General features: G+C 33.2%; 1 long non-coding RNA gene across 2 annotated transcripts; it reads right to left on the bottom strand.

Annotated features, from left to right (window-relative positions):
• Positions 1-621: 621 nt before the first annotated feature.
• On the bottom strand, positions 622-7341 carry LOC148800861 (uncharacterized). 2 transcript variants are annotated; one of them, XR_016085833.1, is made up of 3 exons: positions 6991-7341; positions 3804-3897; positions 622-1470 (listed from the first exon to the last, which is right to left on the bottom strand). It is a non-coding gene; the product is annotated as an uncharacterized LOC148800861 (long non-coding RNA). The 2 variants fall into 2 exon arrangements; XR_016085832.1 differs by having other exon boundaries at positions 623-1611; positions 6991-7340.
• Between the last annotated feature and the right edge of the window lie 384 nt (positions 7342-7725).

The following is a 7725-nucleotide window of genomic DNA, read 5'->3' as shown; positions in this document are numbered from 1 at the left end:
TTGTTAGGGATAAGAGGCTTTCTCAGTTTCTGAAAACTAAGAAATTTTATGGGACCCATATAAAGTCAAGTTAGACTAATTTTTCGTCAATCTAGCCACCGGTGTGGAGGTTTAAATGATCCGGATTAGTAACCCAAGCACAAAGAAAGAAACTTCCACTTGGCTCCAACATCTTAGGATTTAGGGTTCAGACCCTTGCTTGGTTTCTGAAAACGAAGAAAAGTTACAGAATCCAAATGTGGTCATATTAGGGAAAAAATTGTCACATTGGCCATTAGTGTCAAGGTATGCATCATATGGATTATTAACCAAAACGAGTAGAGAGAAATTTCCATCACTTGCCCCCTAGATCTTATGGTTAGGAATTTTGGCTTCAATTTTGAGCTTGGTTCCAAATGACATTTAAAACCTGTGTGGGCATTGTTTATTAGGTGAGATAATGATCCATTTTCTGTCCACTTGTTTAACTGAGAAAATCCAACAGTTTCTCCATCCAGTTCCTTACTCTACATATATGATCAAAATATTTTAAATGTGTTATAAATATTTTAAGTTAAAAAGTTCATTCATGCACGAAAACCAAGATTTTACCATGTTTATCCAACTAATACCAAAAAAAAAATTTGTATTAATTATGACTTCATGAGTTTTTTTTTTTTTTTTTTTGAAGAAGGTAAAGTATTTTATTGATTAAACTATGCAAAAGAAAGCACATTAACCCATGTACAATGAGAACCTATAAATTGAGAATATGCAAAAAAGAAAACTCAACCAAAAAAAGGTCCAGCTTGCAAAAAAGAACTTAGTTGGACACCCTGAAATATTCTTTATACACCCATCCAGGAACAAAGCAGGCCTATAAGATAACTTTGAATTTCCTCCATGTCAGAATTTGTTACCAAAGAAAACGATGATTTCTTTCCTTCCAAATTAACCAGATGATAGCAACCGGAAAAGTATTCCATAATAGTTACCCCACCTGTTTAGTCCTTTAGTTGCCCAACCTTGCAGAAGGTGAATTACTAATTCTGGAAAGCAAAAATGGAAGTGAAAGCAGGAAACTGCCATTACCCACAGCTGGTATGAAATATGAATTTTTACAATGGATGAAGAGATAATTTGGGGACTCTAGGACCTCTTGGAATAAGGAGCATAAAGCATTTGACAGGGGCAACCCTTTTCTGAATAACTTGTCTTTAGTTAAGCATCTTCCATGAGCTGCTGCTCAAGGACTCCAAAACAAGGAAGGCTATTTTTTATTGAATGTGGGAACACCTTATTCTGGCACAAGGGAAAATGTTTTCCGGCATGAGGGATAGGTTGCTATAGAATGACTGGACTAAGAACTCACCTGATTTTTCCCAGGACCAGAAAGAAGGGCTATAAAGTAGCCCCAAAAGTCTTTACAGTATACTGCACAGTATACCCAAAATAGCCTCCCAATAACAGGCCAAGAGAGACCACACGAAGCTGCAAGCATCCACTGACACATTGAGGAAGTCTTGAACTCATTTATAAGTGTTAAAATCTTGCATCACTAAAGTCAAATTCATAAGGAAGGTATGAGCATCCACAGATCACAAAGGAAACCATTGCCAAAAACATTGTCCCCTGATAGCCAATAGGACAAATAGGTCTAAACAAAAGAGAATAAACGAACATACATCAGACAAACAAACCCAAACGGTAGAAAAAGAGGCAAAGAAGTCCCAGAAAGCTGTAAGTGATAAAATAACAAAGAAGTGAACCATGAATTCCATTGCCTCTTTACGAAAGACAGACCTATTGAGAATCATGGTTTCAAATGTCGCAAAATTTCGCTAATGTCACTCGACATATGTCGATGTCGAGGCTCAGTGACATGAAAATGAATGGTAATATAAAAATTACATTATTCCGGTCAACATTTCCTATATTTTGGAAATGTCGACCAAATCAGTCCAAATAACAAAAAAGAAAAAGACAGTTTTTCCTATTATGTCGATAGGATGTCGACAAGATGTCAACTAATGTACATTAATAATATAAATATATTAGTATATTATATTTGTATAATACAGTATATTAATATAAATTATTCCATTAATAATTTCTATTTAATATTTGAAATAAAATATTTATAAAAAAGAATTAACAAAAAATAAAAACAAAAGAATAAATTCATCACTTTATAATATAAAACATAAAATATTTTTCAAGTACTAAAATATTAACTAATTAGTATTCTTAAAATATTTATTAAATTTTGTAATAAATCATATTCTAAATTTAATATAAAAAATGAGAATAAATTTATTAAATTTTATACTAAACCATAATTTATTATAAATTTAGTATTAAAAATCATAATAAATTCATTAAGTTTTATAAGAAATCAGAATTTATCATAACCTTAATACTACAAAAAGGAGAATCAGTTTATTAAATTTATAATAAAACATAATGTATTATAACTTTAATATTTAAAAAATCAGAATAAATGTATTTCTATCTACTAGTGTGAAATAAATATATTAGAATTTATAATAAATCAGAATTAAAAATAAGAAAATAAAATATCGGATAACCTTATAAAAACATCAAAATGCATAATAAATCAGTCGTCATTTACTAATTTGTTATAGATCTTAGTTTCTTAGCGTTATATAATGGTTGGGAATAAGATAATAGTCTAGAAATATGTATTAATGCCTCTTTTATCATTTTACAAAATATCATTGCATATTTCCACAATGTCTCTAATTTTTACAATATTTCCCCTCGATATTTCCAACATATGTCCTATATTTTGGTAAGCGACATTTCCATCGACATCGACATTTTAAACCTTGTTGAGAACTGATATGTCTCTGCTGATAAGGTGGCTGATGGTGAGGATTTTTTATCCAGGAAAAACAACCACATGGAAACTAAAGACTTGGAAATATACAAAGTTTAGCCCTTGTGTAAGTTTAAATATGATATATAAATACATAGAGAGAGAGATGGATAGACAAATTGCCCCAACAAAAAGAAATATAGATTACTGAAAATTAAAACAAAGATATAGGTAGATATAATAAATTCCAATTAATTGTCAATCAAAAAAACAGATATATAGGTAGGTATGAACTTCATTCTAGCACAACACAAGATCAACTTGTGAACATAGCACATGCATATATCTAGATACCCAACACATTGAGGAAGAAATAAACAGAAGCAGTTGCATCCTCTAGTTTCACACATACACTTGGACCCCAACATGTATGGTCTTCCCAGTATATATATATATATTTGGGCCCACAACTCTCCACTATACATGTTCATACACTCACATGGTGATGCATGCAGTCAGACATACACTGACATCTTTGATCAAAAAATATACATGTGAAAACATGAATACAACATGATCAGGCCTATGAAAAACCATAAGGACAAGCATATGTAATGTGCACCAACATCATGCACTCCATGGATGCAGAGAAAAATAGATGAAACCTGAGTGTTAGCCCTTAGGTCATTTAATCAAAGGATAGAAAACGAAACCCTTAGAATTATGTGTCATACCCTGATCTTAGAAACTTCAAATGTAAGACATGATAATTACTTATCCAATAATCAAGTACAGATAGTTTCAGAATAATCTTTCATTTTTTAAGTGCACATGGATGGTATAAATCTATCAACTAGCATGTGAAAATTGATACCAACGGACAAAGAAAATAGTATGCAACACTTAATGACCATCACGAGGCTTGCTCCTTTGCTAGGTTGACAAATAAATATTAGACCTCATTAAAACTAAACCAACTACTTACCATCTCCTTTATTGATGGAGGGGCAAGCAGCTTTTGAGAACGAACGGACCAGAATGGTAGAGTCAGTTCGGAATATATTTGGAGCAATCCTTAACTGTAAAACACATAAAGCATATAAAATCAAATTCCAAATGTAATAATACAGAGCATAGTTAAAAATAAGAAGAATGGCAAAGATATACCAAGAACTAAAAAGGATGAATTAAGTAGTTAAAGAAACATACTAGAAAATTTTCTGAATGCAAAAAAGTGGACCAAGTGCCAAATATTAATGGCCAGAAAAAGGAAATAAGGTAAACAAAAATAGGGACAACCCTTAAAAATCATTAAAAGGACTGCTTATAGTATATTATAAAAGAGGTCCAAGAGGAACCTCGACCAATGGTCCCTTAAACAAATCTAATATACTGGAAGTCCTCAAAATGCAACCATTTCTCTCCTTCTAAATGGACCATCAAAGGGGAAATCCAAGTCATTCCTAAAATTACCAACTTATCATACCTATATTCCCACCAGACAAGCAATGAGCAAATACATGCTCTTTTAGACAATGTTTTTGAAATTGGTAAAGCTTAAAACATGAACAAAAAATTGTATGATGGATGTAACTATGTGAATACCAATTTTATCAATTTACTTTTTAGGAAGTCAAAGCTCAAACTTTGAAAACATTGGGAAATGAAACAAGAAGAACATTTGAATACAAAATTTGAAATTAAAGCTGTCAAACTAAGAAAGTTGGATTCCTTGTAAACTACAATAACTATACTGGCACTTTTATGGCTGATGGATTTCTTAACTCTTCTTTTTTTTCCTGATCTACATCAACGAGTGTAATGTATTAATGTATAAAATTAAATGTAACAAAAATGTATTTTGATGAATAAATGTAACAAAATGTAATTATGTAAGTACAAGTTGGTTGAAGAAATAGAGTAGGTTTGTGAAAAAATAGGCATATTATGAGGAAAAACAACAAGTTTGTTGAACAGCTACAATTTGTTCATAGATGGACTCCAAGGCCAGCCAACTTTTTGGCTGATGGACTGGCAAAACAGGGAGCAACAAGAAGTCATTTGTATTGAAGCTTGATACTCCAAGGATCTCTGTAATTATGTAAAAATGGAGCTAGCTTATGGGTGATCATTTCTAGTTTGGATTAAAAATATTATATATACTAAACATAATGTATTTAAAGTCAATAGGCCCAAAGCCCAATTCAGGTCAGGACATGCTTGAGCCTGGGATATAACCCTTATTATAGGTGCTAAGCCCAGCCCAACCAAGCATGGCCCATCAGCAACTAAAAGGGGTGCTGGGCATACTTACTGGCTTACTGCGCTACATTGTGTCTAAAATTTTAACAAAGCACTGTAATTGTTACTGATTAAAAGATGTAAGCATTAGCTCCCACAACTTGGAAAAAAAAAATCTCTTGCAGTCAAATGGGTGCTGGGCATACTTATTGTATTACATTCTTTCAAAATATTTTGATAATGCACTTTGATGGTTAAGGATCAAAAAATTATAATTTTATTACTTTCACAAAAAAAATTATAATCGTATCATAATCATAAATCATAAGGAAAATTGAATCTAGCCAAATCAAATGATGAATTTTATCATAAACTGTAAGATCGCTTGTGTATTTTGGAAATCTATAAAAAATTAAGAACATGAGTGCTGAAACCTAAATATGTACCATACATGTACTTTATAGTTAATATAATGGAGTTTACTGCTTATGTACTAGAAGCATTAAGATGATATAATTTAAGTTTAACCTTTAAGTCAATTAACCCACATAAAATGGCTCTTTAACCACGTATGATGGAAAGTAAACTCACTAAGGTTTCTAAACAGGTACCGAATAATCTAAAAAAAATCTTAAAACTAGTAAGGATTTTAAAACAAGTGTCCTTGAAAAAAATACAAAACACAAGGAAATGACAAAGTAGAGAACCATTCCTCAATTAAAGTGATTTAAAACACATTAGTTGTATATATTTAAGATTCAATCAATAATAGTAAAAGTTTCTAAGAAACGAACTTGAAATCCCTAGGATTCACTATTCAACTCATAGATTGTATAATAAATCGAAACATTTTGACAAATCTATTCTCCAGTTCAACTAAATCTGCCCCAATCCATAATCCAACCTGTAAAATATTGTGCATCTCCCTCTATGAGCCAGGGCTTTGGAAATGATAACAACTTGTGTATCTTTTTATCTCCCTCTATGTTTTATTCAGTCAGTAGGCAATTTTAATCAATCAAAAGTCCTTGGTAGGCAACATTCACGATGTTAGAATATGGACAATGGATACAATGCTGGAAAAAACCATCAAGAATGAGTTCCTATATTCCAATACTACATAAATGATATTCTGATTATCGATAGACTTTCATTTATTGTTGTTTGAGGTAAAAAAAAGGTAACCGTACAAATTATACTATATGGTAACTCCTACCCCATTCCTTGCATAATGGCATAGCTTGAGACAAACTGATAAAGCAACCTTTAACATCCGACATCGAGCTAAAACTTGATGTTGGAGATAATAATAAGTTCAAAAATCAGGGGGAAAAAAGAATGTTTCAGATGTTTAGATGTACCCGGTTAACTTTTTTGTTATCCCCTTTCAGAAGTGCTGCTCAGTGCCTGACTACTCCGAGTTAGTAAGTAGCCAAGTGCATCAGTGCTCCTAAGTCCTAATCTAAAAATGCATCCGCGGTGGAAATTATCAAATCAATCAGGTAAAGTTGAAAACACATTATTCCGGCACACTTGGAGGCTAGTAATACAACTAAACAAAAGGATCCTTGTGTGTCGAGAATCGGGTTCCGGCACTACTCGTACTCTGGATTAGACACAGCATGAAGAGAGTATCATAGTACGGCTCATAACTTAAATGGTTTCTGGGTGAAAGCATTCTCATTGAATTACACAGTTCGAGCTCAAAGTTATCAGAGAAGTAATTTCTCTACATCAATAATTAAAAAAAAATGAACATGCAAGAAACCACAGTAAATAAGAAAAAATAAATCAATTGAATTACACAGTTCGAGCTCAAAGTTATCAGAGAAGTAATATCTCCACATCAATAATTTAAAAAAAAAAAGAAATGAACACGCAATAAATCGCAATAAATAAGAAGAAATAAATGAATTGAAGGATGTTAGTACCTTCTTGGATTGACTCAGTAGGTGAGATGTATAAGTCATGATTTTAGTCTACAATAAAAAACAACAGAGGAATCGAAGATAACAGGAACCTTCACCGGCTGTTATTGGCCGAAGAAAAGATTATCAGAGACAGAAGCCCAAACTTTTTGTTCAATTGATTCGGGCTCGGAACCTTGAATCTTAGGTAGATCAAAGACGTTCCTACCTAACCAAAGAAAGGAGAGGCTTCAGCCGTTTCACTTGATTTGCCGATCAGCAGTTACATTTTGACCGATTTTTTTCTTTTTCCTCGATCCCTATTTTGTCCTGTTTGGACCATTCCTTAGTCATGTCAGATCACTCCGGATAGTTTTTCCTCTTTTGGTTAAGCAAGCAATGTGAGACATGTACCTTTTGGCGGGCAACACCTTATGGACCTGTTCAGGGGCCGGGTAGCCCGACGGCCCGGCCCGACTTTTAGGTTAAATAAAAACCCTAAATATCGTAAGTTCCTAACCCCTTTCTTTTCATTCATTTCTTTTTAGCCGAACCTCTCATCTCACTAGTGGAACACTCACCGGCGCAACCGCACACTCTCAGGTAGATAGAAGTCACCAATGCAACTGATGAGGACAAATTTGGCCCTCTAGTGAAATTATGACACCTGGCACTTCATGACAATCAAGGAGATCGGCAGCTCTCCAAAGAGCTCACCAAGGAGCTCGATAGCTCACCAAGGAACTCGCCACCAGGCAG

This window comes from Nelumbo nucifera, chromosome 4 (genome assembly GCF_055504915.1).
Source record: "Nelumbo nucifera cultivar China Antique chromosome 4, China Antique-T2T, whole genome shotgun sequence".
Classification (NCBI taxonomy): Eukaryota; Viridiplantae; Streptophyta; class Magnoliopsida; order Proteales; family Nelumbonaceae; genus Nelumbo; species Nelumbo nucifera.
Note: the sequence above shows the minus strand (reverse complement) of the source record. Positions and strands in the feature narration are given on the sequence as shown.